The sequence below is a fragment of the Mauremys reevesii genome, linkage group 17 (genome assembly GCF_016161935.1).
Source record: "Mauremys reevesii isolate NIE-2019 linkage group 17, ASM1616193v1, whole genome shotgun sequence".
NCBI lineage: Eukaryota > Metazoa > Chordata > Testudines > Geoemydidae > Mauremys > Mauremys reevesii.
In genome coordinates, this window is record NC_052639.1 from 34,292,506 (window position 1) to 34,307,697 (window position 15,192).

Consider the following 15,192-nt stretch of genomic DNA (forward strand, 5'->3'; position numbering starts at 1 on the left):
TGCCATTGTGGGTGTTCAGCACCTGGCAGGTTCTGCCCTCCCGAAAGACTCTCGACGTTGGGAACAATCTCCTGCAAGGGAAAGGCTGGGAGCCCTATTGCTGGGCCATTCCCACCCCACTGGCGATGGCTCTGGAGACCTCCACTCACTTGCTCTAGATGAGATGGAGCTGGATGGCAGATGCTCTCTTCCTCAATCTCCTCCACCCAGGTGGGCTGGAAAGGGTGCTGCACAATGCCCTGCCAGTAGGGTAGAGGGTAGAAGCCAGGAGACCGAAAGTGGCTGTGAAAACAAGACAATGTTTTATTGCCAGGGAATGGATAAATTCAGCCTAGCAACTGGGGTTCACAACACTCACCTACGGCCAGCAGGACACCCCCCATCTCCAGGTCTCCTAGCACCTCACGCACATTCCTGAAGCGTGACGGCCCAAGGGCTCTAGGGCATTTCTTCAGAGGTGTCTCCACTGTCGTCGTCTTTGCTGTTGTCATGTTCCATTCTATAGGAGTTTATAAAAATATGCTAATGAGTGTGAATATAATGTAACTGCAGCATGCTTCATGCAAAAGGTCTCTTGTAAGGTATCATTACAAGGCTTATAATCTACTGAGTGTGGTCATCCTATTTGTATAAATGTATCACTTTTGTATCTGTATCTGAGTGGAAGGGAACAAATGGGGCAGCCATCGTGAGAAATCCACTAGCTACCACCTGAGCTGGAACAAAGGCTGGACCAGGGGAAAGGAGTGTGAGGAGGGCTCCAGGGAGGCATGGCAAGGCCCAGCCCAGCCCAGCCGAGTGGCTCCCTCCAGTCCGTTCCCGCCTGAGCGGCTCCTTCGGCCTGGCTTCGTCCGCCCCTGCCTGGCCCCAGCTGAGTACCCCAGGCCCAGCCCGGTCCCAGCCTGGCCACGGCTGTTTTGACCATATATGGCCTGTGACGTTATGGGTGTAATATAATCTCTCATTGAAGGCGACAGGGCCAGAAAGAGTTAATTAACTCACAGACTGACTTAACCCTTTAAAGACTGGTTAGGAAGATATGTAAAATCCACCCACTTTCCTTTGAAAGAGCCCGTGTGGATAGCTTTGAAAAGGTCTCAGATGGAGTAAGGGCTGTTAAGAAAGTTGAGCAGCTCTATAAGCAAGTGGCTGTGTTTGGCCAGCTGGTTGGGAAGACAATGGTGTTGGAACAGGAATGTCTCCATTCTGATTCTTTAAGTGAGCAGTCTGTGCTTCTGTGTTGATGCAAATTACTTGGCTGGCAGGGAGAAGACTTGCTAATGGCTGTTAGCAAAGAGAGCCCACCCCATCAGCCAGTAAATTCTGTTAAGCAAGAAAATCAGGGTTTGATCCTTCAGAACAAGGAGGAAGTTTGCAAAGGAAGCCACAGGTTCATGGGTGGCAAGTCTGTAGAAATTTTGGTGGTGCTCAGAACCCGCCTCAACTCTGCCCCCACCGGCCTACGGGTCTGAGAGGGGTCTCGGCGGGGAGGTCTGGGGTGCAGATCCTGGGCTGGGGATTAGGTCCAGGGTGCAGGCTTTGGGATGGAGTTTGGGTGCTGGGTGCAGGCTCTGGGCTGGGGCAGGGGTGGGTGTGCAGGAGGGGGTGAAGGGTGCAGGCTTTGGGACGGAGTTTGGGGTTGGGAAGGTGTGTGGGATGGGGGGGGGCACCTTCTGGGAAGGGGGGTGGGGGATAGGCGGGAGTCCAGGGGTGTGGGCTGTGGAGCTGAGGATGAGGGATTCCTGAGGGGGGGGGGCTCAGGACTGGGTCAGAGGATTAGGGTGCAGGGGGATGAGGTTTGGGGCTGAGGTTGAGGAGTTCATGCTGCAGGGGCGCCTAGGGATGGGGCTGAGGATTAGGTGCAGGGGATGAGGGTTGGGGCTCAGGATTAGGTGTGGGGGATGAGGGCCTGGCTGGGGTTGAGGATTAGGTGCGGGGATGAGGGCTGGCTCGGGCTGAGGATTAGGTGCAGGGGATGAGGGCTCTGGCTGGGGCGGAGGGTTTGGGGCTTTGGAGAGGCTCAGGTAAGGGCCGGGCCCCATCCAGGCAGGGCCGGGGGAGAGACCCAGCTCCAAATATTGCTGGAGCAGGGCACCCGGCCCCTGAATATTCCTGGAGCCCGGGCACCGCAGGTGTATATAACCTGCCGCCTATGCACGGGTTAACCCTAAAAGGCGCAAACCCCAATGGTATTGAGCCAAAGGTGTGGCATGATGACAAAAATGATTGTAGGTGGACCCTTGCAATGAATTTGTTGTTATCGCTAATGGTAATTTTTGTAACTAATGTGTTGCTACTACCAAGAACTGTAAAAATGTTCCAGCTAAGGTGACCAGATGTCCCCATTTTATAGGGACAGTCCCAATATTTGGGGCTTTTTCTTATATAGGCTCCTATTACGCCCCACGCCCTGTCCTGATTTTTCACACTTGCCGTCTGGTCTCCCACCGGTGTGGGTCCCAGCTGCCCCTGCTCCTCACTGAAGCAGGTGTGCAGGGTTACTGCCCTGGGAACTGCAGGGCATCAGTGGACATGGGGCTGGCTGGAGGCAGGGCAGGGGCTGACTGGAGGTAGGGTCTGGCTGCAGGCAGGGCAACGGGTGCAGGGCTGGTGCGGGCAGGACAGAGTGTGCGGCAGGGGCGGGCAGGAGACAGGCTGGCTGAGGGCAGGGAGTGCGGGGCTGGCTGGAGACCGGGGCTGGAGGCAGGGCAGGGAATGCGGGGCTGGCTGGAGACGGGCCGGTCAGGCAGGGCTGGTGCAGGCAGGGCTGGGCGGACAGGGGCTGGCTGCGGACAGGGGTGCAGCCCACCCTGTACGGTGGTTGCCCCTCTTCCTCCCTCCCCACCAGGGTAGCAGCAGCAGCCTGGCTCAGGGGCTATTTAAAGGGCCCAGGGCTCCCCTGCTTCTACCGCCCCAGCCCTTTAAATAGCCGCCAAAGCTGCACCACTTCCCCAGAGTTCCCCAGGCCCTTTAAATACTCCCCGCCCGGGGGAAGCCGTGTTATACTAATATAATAAAAACCAACAGGATCTAATTAAGAGGGATAAGGCAAAGATGCCACATTTATTGTAAATACCATAACAAAACAAAAGACAACAGTAAACAACGTTGTTTTACTACTTATTACTATCACTACTTATTCCTTATACACACACACACACACATATATTCATTCACACAATCATTCATTCAGGTTCTGTACAGATGTTATAGTTACCAGCCTAGACATTGCTCATGCCAAGTTACTGGCCAGGTATCTTGGTCATGAGGATGGAGCCAAGTCTGTGTCAGATGCATTTGATGCTCCTGGAGGCTGGCAGCAGAACCATAGACTCAGGCTGTGGCTACACTTAGCACTTCAAAGCGCTGCTGTGGTAGTGCTGCCGCGGCAGCGCTTTGAAGCGCTATGTAGTCAAAGCGCCAGCGCCGGGAGAAACCTCTCCCAGCGCTGTCCGTACTCCAGCTCCCTGTGGGGAATAACGGACAGCGCTGGGAGCCGCGCTCCCAGCGCTGGGGCTTTGATTACACTGGCGCTTTGTAGCGCCGCAATTTGCAGCGCTGCAGAGGGTGTGTTTTCACACCCTGCTGCAGCGCTGCAAATTTGTAAGTGTAGCCAAGCCCTCAAAGTCCTCAGTCTTTAGAGTCCAGTTTGATAGGAATTTATTCCTATGTCAGTCCATGAGAGTTGCTTCATTTTGCTGTTGCTAAATCAATCAGCAGGTGGCTGGCTCCATTCTGTCAGATGCTTGTTTTTCCTTCCTTTGAGGTAGTGGGGTCATCTGGTTGATCCCACTTGACACCTTCTTCAGCCGACACTGAATTCTTCAGGCTGGTAACTTCCTAACCATTCATTCATTGTTTAAACTAGGCATGCATTCACATACATTCTCTATCTTAATTACATCTAGTTCACTGTCTTTTTACCTTTAGGGGTGTTACCAATTTATGTGACCCTCCCTGTCTTTTAACAAGCAAAGATAAAGTGAGATGAAAACTTACAGAGGGTGGGGATCTCTATTTATACACTATAACAGCTACTGTTTTGGCTTACTTAGAGATAATTAATGTTTAACAAGTTTTATACAAAGTATTTCTTTGAGCTTAACAAGTTTTATACCAAGTATCTCTTTGAGCAGGCTTCACACAGATACAGCTGGTGGCTTGCAGGTTAGAGGCTAAATGTTGGGAATCACAAATTTACTTCTAACATAAACCTTAAGTTATAAAGTATTAATTAACAATAAATTAATAAATCATTTCTTTTATAAACCATGTTTAATATAAACCTTCTTTAATATCCCTACAGCCGGGCCACCCCGGTACAGCGCACCGGCTCTTGCCAGTACACTGTACTGGGGCTTGGGCACAGGGCCCTCTAGGGCGGGGCCCGATTCAGGGAATTGGTTGAATTGGCCTAAAGCTGGCCCTGCTGGCAGCTCCAGCCTTTTTATAGGCAGAGGCTGGCTGGTGTGTCACACAATCTCTTTATTACTCGCCTGAGATGGGTCACCTGTTACTTGTGGCTCTGAATATGCATATAAGGAAAAATCCCAAAAGGTCTGACCATCTATGGCCATCAGGTAGCAGTGATATGGAAGTGCCATCACCACAGCGGTGACCATAAAGTCAGGTGTTTTGACCACCTATGGCCTGTGATGTTATGGGCGTAATATAATATCTTATTCAGCCAATCACTCAGACAAAGAAGTTGTTTATATCTGCAGAAGATAATGCTGCCTGCTTCTTGTTTACACTTCTCTGCACGAGATGTCACTATTGTTTCATTGGCAATGGAGTGTGATGTCACAGACTGTGTACATCATCATGTAATGACTGACTGCACCCACCACTTTTAAACCACTTGGTTTGCACCCATGCCCTTAATCCTGTCCTAAAATTACCTTTTCATGTCACTAAGCTCTCTTGTTGCTGTGGGGTACTGTAGGTGTGAGGCAGGGCGGGTTGGGAGAAGAAATATTCTTTATCTGAAGAAGTGATCTGTATGAGGAAAACATTTGAAAACTTGTTTACTGAGTAATGTGAGTTCTTCACTCTACTTGATAGCATTTCTCTGCTTGTAACATGAACTTGTGAACACCACATCCAAGCAATTCCAAAATTCCAGGAATATTCTAGGCATCAGTGAGCAGAACCGTATTGGTTTTGGTGAAAATTGGAATGGGAAATAGACCAGTCATGCTTAAGTTAGGTTTGGCGCCTAACTCCTATTGAAATCAGTGGGTGTTATGCACCTAATCTGCTGGTGCAATTTTCAAAAGCACCTTTAAGCATCTGTTTGCATCTTAAGCACCTAAATATCTTTGAAACACTGGTCCTTCATCTCTGCCTCAGTTCCCCATCTATAAATGGAGGTTAATAATACTTTATCCTACTGTTTGCCTATCTTGTCTATTTGTTTAGATTGTATTTGAGGCACGGGACAATCTCTTACTATGTTTTTGTAATGGGACCCTGAATTTTGGTTGGGACATCTAAACACTACCATAAAACAAAAAATGATCAGCCCCATAATATAAAGGCCCACCAATGATCTATTTTTCAGGGCAAGTCACAGGCCCAGCTGCCTCAGAGGAAAGTCTGAGAAACACAATATCAAACAATTATGGATTAACCTGCCCATAGGAGAAGTTTCTTCCTGACCCCTATCAGTTGGTGGTAGGCTTATATCCTGAAGCATAAGGATTTATATCCCTTCTACATTTTGTATACCAGCGAAGTTTGGATGATATGGTCCATATAAATGTCTAATACTTTTCTGAATCAGCAGCGCCTCACCCAGGAAACTCAACGCCAATATCCTGAGGAGAGAGAGACACACACAATCAGACAGAGACTGAGGGCTTCCCCACCTTTAGCAACAACTGAAACCCTCCCCACAGAGGCTTGTCCTGATTTTATTTGCCCCCATGTTAATCCAGCCCAGTGCCTGCCCCCCCCCCGGCCTGGTGACATTGAGTGAGGGTGGGGTAGGGAGGGGGCCGGCGTGAGCAGGGCAGGGCCTCGGGAGGCCACGGCAGATCCGGGGCTGCTCTGAGGGTCACAAAGTGGCCCGTGGGCGCGAAGAGGCTGCAGCCCCGAACTGCCGGACAACGCACAGCTTGACTCTGCCCCTCGGTCCCTGCGCACACGGACGGGACTCGCCGCCCCGCGCCCCAGGCCGCCGCCGTGGGGCTGCTCCCGGCAGCTCAGCCCCTGCCCCACCTGCTGCTGCCCCCAGGCCCCGCGGGGTGAAGCCCTTTCACTCCGCGCTGCCTCTGCCCTATGCCCCCGCCCCAGCCCGGCTCCCGGGCAGGGGCGCGGCAGGGCTGGGCCTGGCGCCTGGCACTGGGGGTCTGAGCCCCAGCCCGTGCGGAGCCGCCACTCACCGTCCCGCCTCAGCGCCTCGGACCTGCCCCGCCCCGGCCGCCGGCTGCCCCGCGCTCGCTCGAGCCCCCAGCAGCGCCGGGCGGAGTCCCACTGGTGCCGCCCGCGGGGACTGAGCCGCGCACCCCGCTGCTCCCGGGCTGGGGCCGCCTGGCCGCGAGCGGGATTCGAATCCCAACGGCCGCAGCGCCCGGGCGGGCGGGGTGGGGCGGCGGCTCGGGCGAGGGAAGGGCATTACCCTCGCGCCGAGTCTCTGTCCCGCGCCTCTCCGCCAATCAGGAGCGGGAGGGGTGCAGCGAAGTGACGGGATAGGGCCCTCCTCCACTAGAGGCCGCCTGCCAGAGGGAGAACTACACTACCCAGTGTGCACTGGGAGGGGCGTTGTCTGAGCAACCAGGCCGCCCCTGCCGCTCTGAGAAGAGCCAGGAACTACAACTCCCAGCCTGCCCCGGCGCCCTGTCCTCTCGAGCCCAGGGAAGGGCGGGTCCCTGGGTCAACCTGACACCTCTCCCCACCCCGTGCAGTGTATTGACCTGCCCCGTAGGAACGTGCCGCTGCTTCGCCCCTGCACAGAGCAGCTGAGCGGGCGGGGAGGGGCGAGGACCGGGCGGCTGAAGCTCCCGCCCCAAACCTGGCGGGGGCAGGTCTGTGCGGGCAGGTGAGTGCCGGGTCTGTCTCCGTCCGGTGACTTTACACCTGTGTCTGCACTGCGGGATGGTCCCAGCGCCTCTTGTTTGCTGGGGCTCTAACCCCTCGGGGTGAGCTGGTTTCTGTGCGTGTCTGAGGAGCCTTGTACCTGGCTACTGGTCAGCGCCTCACTCCCGCTGTCCCTCCCCAGCCACCCCTTCCTCCTCCTCGGGTGAGCCCGGCTTGAACACCCTGCAGTAACAGTGTCACCCACAGACAAAGCTGCCACTGAACTGAATTAACCTCCTCATCCCCGAGCCCCTCGCTCCGCCTGCCCCAAAGCCCTGCCCCTGCCCCTGAGGTCCTGCCTCACGCTGCCCCTGCCCCCGAGGTCCCTGCCTCACATCACCTGTCCCTTCCTCCAATGCCCCACCTCACTTTTCAGTTTCAGTTCTGCTACCACAGTACTGATCAGCACATAAGAATAGGAAAGGGCACCCCCCCCCCCACCTGGTTTTGGGAGGGGAACACAGGAATTTTATTTGCTAATATTCAGCACATAAGAAAGTTATTGCACAAAGGAATGTTATGGAATAAAAAAGGAATGCCTTAGCACATAGGAAAGGGCACGCTGGTAGCACACGCCAGGCGGGACCAGTGTGCCTCTTGCCTCCCAACGGGCTGCGCGCCTGTGTCTGTCTGTCTCCCCCCACCTCCACCAACGTGGCCTGGATAGTTCACGCTATGATCTGCTCACCCTCCCGCCTCCCTCCATCCTTCACTCCTTCCCTGCCCCCCAGCCCTGTCCTCCGTCCCGCCCTCTGTCCATCCGTCCCTGCCCCTCTCTTTCGTCCCTCCGTCCCGCCCCTGCATCCTCCCAGCCCTGTCCTCCGTCCCGTCCTGTCTCCATCCGTCCCTGCCCCCTCCGTCCACTCGGTCCTGTCCCTGCATCCCCCAGCCCTGTCCTCCGTCCCGTCCGCCTCCATCCGTCCCTGCCCCTCCGTCCTCGGTCCCGTCCCTGCATCCCCAGCCCTCCCAAGTCCTCCGTCCCATCCTGTCTCCATCCGTCCCTGCCCCTCCCCATTCTGTCCGTCCCGTCCTCCCCTGCACTCCCCAGCCCTGTCCTCCGTCCCGCCCGTCTCCATCCGTCCCTGCCCCTTCGTCCCCTCAATCCCGTCCCTGCATCCCCAGCCCTGTCCTCGGTCCCGTCCTGTCTCCATCCGTCCCTGCCCCCGTCGTCCCCTCCGTCCCGTCCCTGCACCCCAGCCCTGTCCTCCGTCCCGTCCTGTCTGCATCCGTCCTCGCCCCTTCGTCCCCTCCGTCCTGTCCCTGCATCCCCCCAGCCCTGTCCTCCGTCCCGTCCTGTCTGCTCCGATCCGTCCTCGCCCCTCCGTCCTGTCCCTGCATCCGCCGCTGAGCGGGGCGGACTCCTCCTCGGTGACGTCATTGCCGCGCGCCACCAGCCAGCTGCTTTGTTAGCGTCACGGCCCATTTTTCCCCTCCTGCCCCACGTGTTCCGAAGGGAGAACGTTTGTTTTAGTGGTTGCCGCGGCGACAGTGGGCGGAGCCCGGGTGACCACGCTGGTTGGGCGGGGGCAGGCGGTGACGTCACAAGTGGGGCGGCGGTCGCGCGGCGTGACAGTTGCCAACGGACAGTGTCAGCGCTCTGGGCGCGAGCCCGCCCGCGAGGACACCCCCTCCACCCCGCGCACCAGCTCGCAGCAGCAGCGGCTCCCCGGCAGCGGCGCGAGCAGGAATCCCCGGGAGCCGTCTCGCGCCGCCCCTCCTGCTGCTGCTGCTGCTGCTGCTGCTGCCCGGCGGCGGGACCGCGGCTGGCCCCGCCCCCTGCTCCGGAGGCCCGTCCGAGCTGTAATTAAAGGGTTTTGTCTGGCAACTTTTTCATATTTTTGGTGCAACGTTTTTACCCCCTTTGAGCCTCCCCCAGCTGGACTCTCCGCCGGGCTCCCAGCCCGAGCAGCCCCTGACACTTCCCTGGGGTGGGGGTGTCCCCGCCCTGTGGCACTTGATGGGTCTCGGTGGCACAGCAGCGTGGATCCGGGTCCGAGCAGCGGCGGCGTTACAGGGCTGTCTGGTTCTCTCCCCGTGCTGTCTGCAGGCAGCCACCCGGCCAATTGACACGGCTCTCAGCGGCACGCTGCTGCCCTCCCTGGCGATCCTCGCGGCGGGCAGGGAGAAAGCCCTGAGGCAGGCAGGTGTCAGCACTGCGAGTATCCCTCCCCACCCTGCACAGCCTGCCCGGTGCTCCGCGGTGCCCGGTGCTGGATCGCAGCGCAGGGGAGCTGCCCGGCCCCAGCTGGCGAGAGTGACCGGGGCTGAGCGGGGCTGCAAAGGCCCGGGAGGGGACGGAGGGAGACAGGGGACGGGACGGAGGACAGGGCTGGGGGGATGCAGGGACGGGACAGAGGGGACGAAGGGGGCAGGGACGGATGGAGACAGGATGGGACAGAGGACAGGGCTCGGGGGTGCAGGGACGGGACGGAGGGGACGAAGGGGGCAGGACGGATGGAGACAGGGGACAGGACAGAGGACAGGGCTGGGGACACAGGGATGGGACGGAGGGGACGAAGGGGCAGGGACGGATGGAGACAGGGGACAGGACGGAGAGACAGGGCTGGGGGATGCAGTGGAGGGGACGGAGGGGCAGGGACGGATGCAGACAGGACGGGACAGAGGACAGGGCTGGGGATGCAGGACGGACGGAGGGGACGAAGGGGGCAGGGACGGATGCAGACAGGACGGGACAGAGGACAGGCTGGGGGATGCAGGGATGGGACAGAGGGGACGAAGGGGCAGGGACGGATGGAGACAGGGGACGGGACAGAGGACAGGGCTGGGGGACGCAGGGAAGGGAGTGAAGGATGGAGGAGCGGAGGGTGACCAGATCGTGCCGTGAACTATCAGGCCACTTTGGTGGAGCTGGGGGGGAGACAGACAGACACAGGTGCGCAGCCCCGTTGGGAGCCAGAGGCACACTGGTCCGCCTGGCCGTGTGCTACCAGCGAGCCCTTTCCTATTGGTGCGCCCATGCTGTGCCACAGAGCCCCCTGCCCAGCACCCCTACAACTCTTCCACCACAAATGCACAGTGCTGTGCACACACACCTCGCCCAGCACACCCCTGCCCACAGCCCCACCACAGCTGCCCAGCACCCCACACAGAAACCCCACTCTCTAGTTTCCCAATACACACAGATTTCCTCCTTCCTTCCTCCTCCCAGTGCCCTTCCCACAGCCCCACACCATAACTGCACAATGCCCCACACAGACCTGCAGTGCCCTGACACACACAGATCTCCCCATAGCCCAGCACCCTGTTTTTCACTCTTGTTTTTCAAGACCCAAAGGGAGAAATCCTCTCCTCCTCCTACTCCATGGGAGGAGGGAAGTGGGATTGAGCTTCTCTATGAATAGCTCCAGTGCCTGATTCTGCTTGAACTTACTTTTCCTGAAAGAGGCACCATTTTTCCTCAGTTTTACTGTCACCCTGGGGTTCTGAATAACAGCAGTGAAACTGACCAAAGCTGCTAGTGCTTGGCAGCATTGTGAGATGGAATAGAAGCTCTGGAACTGCCAGTTTGCAGACTCAGGAAGACAGGTCTGCACCAGGTTTACATTTGAAGGTTATCTTCAGATAATGAAAGCTGGGCATGTGCTTTCTTCAGTCCCTGACAATGCATGGCAGAGAATACAATTATTAAAGAAAACAGTTTTAGCCCCTTTTGCACAGTTACCTGCACTTATACAGGTTGCAACCTGATATTCCTTGCACAATCTACAAGTTTGGGTGCATCGGTAATGCCCTAATTGTATTACTGTTGCACCTTGATTTTGCTTGGTTCTTTTTAACCAAGGTGAAGTATTCTAGAAAATAGTGAAACATTTGATTTGTAACAGTAATGTAAATACAGATAAATTCAGTGCCCCTGGCTTCCCGTGGTTCCACAATCATAGAAATGGCACTGGAATTGACTTTATCTTCAGAATTCTTCCCCTCCCTCCGCAGATCACCATAAGAACTTCAGGAAGGGCATTTGAAAAATACATAAAAGTGATTCCATGCACAAGTCTAGAGTGTTTTCTGTTTCTCTGGAATTTGGCAGTCTATGGTGCTTAATATGGGCATATATGTTTGATTACTATAGAAATTTTTCAGATCCTGTAAAAAGTCTGTCTTCGCAGAATCCTCTCATCATTGGTACAGAAAGTGAAACAGAAGTGCTGCAGTATTTTAGGGTTTCTGATTTGTTTTTCCAGGAAACAATTTGGTGCTTTATTATGCCAGATAATTACAAAAATGTACTATCTTAAAAATACTGGTGATTGGCAGCAGTAGCCCTGAAACGGAAAAATGGGTGAGATTTTCAAAAGAGAGTAAGTGATTTAGAAACATAAGTCTCATTAACTTTTAATGGACTGGCATTTCTAAGTCATGCAGTTTTCAATGTCTCACCCATCATGTAAAATAGGGCTTGAATTTTCTATGATTTAGTTGACTACTGGCATGTACTTTCAGTATTTTCAAAAGCATATAACCAAATGGTAAATTAGAACATGCTGTAGCATGGCTAGTGCTGAATTATCAGATAAGTAGTTTCAAAACTTCCAATTTTTATGCAGTATGAAGCATTTATTTGTTCTAAAATCCATACTCTTACTGGCAGACTATTCTCAGACCTTGTAACCTTGTATGACTCTTACATAAACAAAGTTAGCTTCTAGTAGAGACTTAACTGATTTGCTCCGCTTTGTGTTATAGAGGAAAATCTTGTTCTCAGATGCCGATTCTTGAAATGATGAGGGTTTGTCGATCCCATAAATCACCTTCTTTCAAGGCCGGATCAGATATTCAAACAAGGTTATGAACCTCCTACTTGTACAGTCATAATTCCAAACAGGTCGATCAAGAGGAGTTAAGTCCCTGCCCTGTATAATTTATAAACATGAAGCTGAGTAACCTTGGATGACTAAATTAAACTCTAAAATAATAATGAAAGCTTAGCTTTATTTTAGCAAACTGTATTACAAGTTTCATGACATAAATGTTAATTATCAATATCTTGGCACTAGAAAATGGATTTTTCTCTGCACAAAGTCCATTTCTTGGCAGAGGATACATTGGGAACTATCAATATAAAAAGGATTAATGTGGAGACATGAAGAATAATAAAACATTAAGGATGTTATCTAACTATTTCAAATAGAGAGAAAGAGGTACATGTCTACCTATAATATGAGTTTTAGGATCAGTGGGCTCAGTTGTTTACAGATTCTGAAATGATGCTTTGTTTTGATTCTGTGAAAGCTTCCTTATTTATTTTCGTGGCCCAGGTTGTCTCCTGGTTTCCTGTTTATATATTATATAATAAGCATGTTAACTCAAGGGTGATCATGTTAGGTTCTTTTCATCCGTGGTTTAAAACAATTAGAGAAACTCTTTCTTTCCCTTAGCTTAGTCTGCAGAAAAATTCACAAGATGAAATAAGCCTGTGTGGGTTTTTCCATGTAGAGCAGTGAACTTGTCCTATTTTGTTTTTCATTATATTTCTGTACATGTTAATTTATTTTTATTCCTAAACCAATTCCATAAGTTCCTATGTTTAAACATAATTTGAAAGTCAGAGTCACTTCAGGCAAAAATAGAATTAAATTCTTGTATATTAGAAGTACATCGTCAGCATAAAGAATGAGGAGTACTTGTGGCACCTTAGAGACTAAATAAATTTAATTAGCTCTGTAAAGGCAAAAAGGGAAAGGGCATGTAAGGTGGAAATGAAAAGTGCAGGTATTTGAAGAGGATTTCACTGGAGAGAGGATGAGGCTTGGGAGATGGTAGGCACACATTTAAAAAAATTTCATATTGCTTGTGTTTCAGGCAAAGATTAGGCATTTATTTACCTTAAAATACATTTAACTGATTTTCAAAACAGTTGCTCTCAGAAACCACTGTGTAACTTAACCCCTTAATAATTTAATTGTCTAGTAATTGATAGAATTAGAAACTACAGATATTAAGAAAGATTACACCAGAGGTTATCAAGGTAATTCACTGGACTGCATTTCTGGCATCTTTGCATGATGCTGCAGAATATTTAAAGGGCATGGGACCATTGTTTTGTTAGACAGTGCCTAGAATAATGAGGCCCTGAACCCTGAATGGCATGCAGAATCATAATAAACAATAATGAAAGAACTGGGTGAAATTGCTGAAGGGCCCGATCTCGTTTAATTGAAGCACTGGAAAAAATTCCATTGATTTCAATGGTAGAACTGAACATACAAGTTGTAAGGAGGCAGTTGTGGGAGGGATACCGCTGATAGGCTTCATGGGAAGGACAAGTGGCATTTGGGACTTCAGACACCTTCAGAGCCACAATGAAGCTGACATACAGAAGCAAAAGACAGAGGGGTGGTTGGTGAAGCTTGTTAACAGCTGAGGTCCAGAGTATGTGGTTCACACTCAACAAAGTGAACATGTACAAAGCACTGGGGCTGGAGTTTATTGTTTCTGATACTTTAAAACAGATCATTACATGCTGAAATAGATGAGTATTACAGAGTTATGAAGGCAAAATTGTCCTGTTAGATTGCACCTGGGGAAATCTGGGTTTTGTTTTATCTGTTGGTTTTATGGTTACTGTATATTTTGTCTCTGTCCTCTTTATAAAGGGCTGCTGATTTTTTTATATTGTTCTTTATTCATTTGATGCCAGGGCCTATTATATCCCATTGTTGTTTTTAGCTACTCTGTGAGTATGAAAGAGTAAATTAAAAGGCCACATTTTCAAAGGTTGATCTCCTCTGGTTCAGCAGCGCAGAAGTTTTCATGCAAATAGCAGCATGTGTGGCATGTTTCCAGGTAACAGCAGATGCATGCACAGGTGATAGATTCAGACTTGCAGTGCTCAGAAAGTGTGCATACAGATATTTGCATGGATTTAAATAGAGGCCACTTTTTGAAAACGTGTCAAAATATCAGTGTTAGCTTCACCCAGTTTATAACTAGTAAGAGCATTTAAATAGCTACATAAGTGGACTAGGAGGATCTACTTTGTCCTGAGTTGTTACAATTGGAAAAGTGCTGGGTCACTTTAATAATTTCAAACCCTCATAAAGAACCCTGTTATGGCAGGAGTCTTGTAGGTGATGTATGTGATGATGAATATGCCAGAAACTAAATTCCAAGATATCGTGTGTAATTGAGCAAACCTCAGGTTTAATGGAATTGAAAAGTACTTGTGTCACAGATGTGAAATACAAAGGTGGCAATTGTCATAAAGGCACCCTACAACTTGAAAAAATCATTTCAATCAGAAAATGCTGCATCTACTATTGTTGGGTAATTAGCTACTTTGAGAGTTGCTGTCACTGAAAAAGGGATTAACAGTGAAAAATAACATTTTCATCTCTTGTTTTTCATTTGTTTGCTGTGTTCATTTGGCAGGCTTCTCTGTGTAATAGTCTCAGTGATGGTGTACCTGCCCTTCCCTATGCTACTGAAGAATGTGCTGACACTCAGTACTGTGGTAGGCAGAACTGAAACTGAAAAAAGGAGCAGGCAGGACTATGCACAAAGAGAAAAGGTGCGATGTAGACCTGCCTTTGTATTCCCTGCAGGACCTGTGGTCACAGGCCCTTCCTAATTTGGGGAACTAACAGTAAGGCAAAGCCACAAAATGCATCTCGTAAATTACGAACAAATGTTGTCTGACTGCTAGAGTGAGAATCTTGATACTAATTTTTCCTAATGATTGTAAGTTATTTACAGTCACCTGGCTGGCCTGAGGACTGACAAATCAGGCCAGAAGTTCTTTGATTTTGGGAAGGTCCAGATCATTTGCAGCTGGAGTGGGCAGCACCACCTGTGCTACTGTTGGATACACTAGGACCATCAGCAAGTTCTTCTGCTGAGCATCCAGCATGACGTCTGACCATACAAAAAGGGGTGCAGACATAAATAGGAAGAGGGCACAGAGTATGTGGTGTCTAGGGATGAGAACAAAGACTAATCCCATGCTGACACTGGCTCCCACTGTGGCCCCAATGTCAAGATAGACCAAAATTTCCATACTATAGAGTGCCTATAGTTATGTAAAATTGCCTAAATCATTGACACAATAGGGTGCATTAGAGTACAGTGAAGTTACCCAGCCATTGATCTTTT

At 51.4% G+C, this 15,192-nt stretch overlaps 1 long non-coding RNA gene across 1 annotated transcript; it reads right to left on the minus strand.

Moving 5' to 3' along the window:
• Positions 1-222: 222 nt before the first annotated feature.
• Positions 223-4,960, minus strand: LOC120385057. Its single transcript, XR_005589239.1, has 3 exons — positions 4,902-4,960; positions 359-499; positions 223-282 (listed from the first exon to the last, which is right to left on the minus strand). It is a non-coding gene; the product is annotated as an uncharacterized LOC120385057 (long non-coding RNA).
• Positions 4,961-15,192: the final 10,232 nt, after the last annotated feature.